Here is a 1,391-nt window from a genome sequence, read left to right on the forward strand (position 1 = left end):
CCTCAATGTTGATCGCTGCTGACTGATCATGGTAGTTGTTGCTGAAAGATGGGGTGGCTGTGGAAATTTCTCAAAATAAGACAACAGTGAAGTTTACCACATCAATTGACTCTTCTCTTCATGAAAGATTTCTCTGAGCATGCAATTCTTGATAGCATTTTACCCACAGTATAACTTCTTTCAAAATTGGAGTCAATCTTATCAAACCCTGTTGCTGCTTTATTAAGAAAGTTTACATAATATTTTAAATCCTTTGTTGTTATTTCAACAATATTCACAGAATGTCCACCAGGAGTAGATTCTATCTCAAGGAACCACTTCCTTTTCTCATGAGCAACTCCTCATCCCTTAAAGTGTTATCATGAGATTTCAGCAATTCAGTCACATCTTTAGGCCCTGCTTCTAATTCTAGTTTTATTGCTATTTCTACCACATTTTCAGTTACTTCCTCCACTGAAGTCTTGGACTTCTCAAAGTCATCCATGAAGGCTGGAATCACTTCTTCCAAACTCCTCTTAATTTTGATAATTTGACCTCCTCTCATGAACCACCAGTATTCTTATGGGCATCTAGAATGGTGAATCCTTTCTAGAAATTTTTCAATTTACTTTGTCCAGATTTATCAGAGGAATCAATTTATCAGCAGCTATTAAATATATTTCCTATGTAATAAGACTTGAAAGGAAAAATCACTCCTTGATCCATGGGCTACAGAATAGATGTTGTGGTAGCAGGCATGAAAACAACATTAATCTCCTTGTACATCTCCATCAGAGCCCTTGGGTGACCACGTGCATTGTCAATGAGTAGCAATATTTTAAAAGGAATCTTTCTTTGTGAGGAATAGATCTCAACAGTGGACTTAAAATATTCAGAAAACCCTGCTATAAGCAGATGTGGTATCATCTAGGCTTTGTTGTTCCATATATAGAGCACAGGCACAGGAGATTTAGAATTATTTTTAAGGGTCCTAGGATTTTCAGAATAGTACATGAGCATCGGCTTTAACTTAAAATCACAAGCTGCATTAGCCCCTATTAAGAGAGTCAGCCTGACCTTTGAAGCTTTGAAGCCAGGCATTGGCATTTCCTCTCTAGCTAAGAAAGTCCTACATGGCACCTTCTTCCAAGAGAAGGCTATTTCATCTACACTGAAAATCCATTTAATGTTGCCACCTTAGTCAGTTATCTAATCTATATCTTCTGGATAACTTGTCGCAGCTTCTGTATCAGCACTTCTGCTTCACCTCACACTGTTATGTTATGGAAGTGGCCTCTTTCCTTAAACCTCATGAACCAATCTCTGCTAGCTTCAAACTTTTCTTCTGCAGCTTCCTCACCTCTCTCAGCTTTCATAGAATTGAAGAGAGTTAGGATCTCGTACTGTATTAG

This window comes from Propithecus coquereli, unplaced genomic scaffold (assembly GCF_000956105.1).
Source record: "Propithecus coquereli isolate 6110/MARCELLA unplaced genomic scaffold, Pcoq_1.0 Scaffold2, whole genome shotgun sequence".
NCBI classification, from domain to species: Eukaryota; Metazoa; Chordata; class Mammalia; order Primates; family Indriidae; genus Propithecus; species Propithecus coquereli.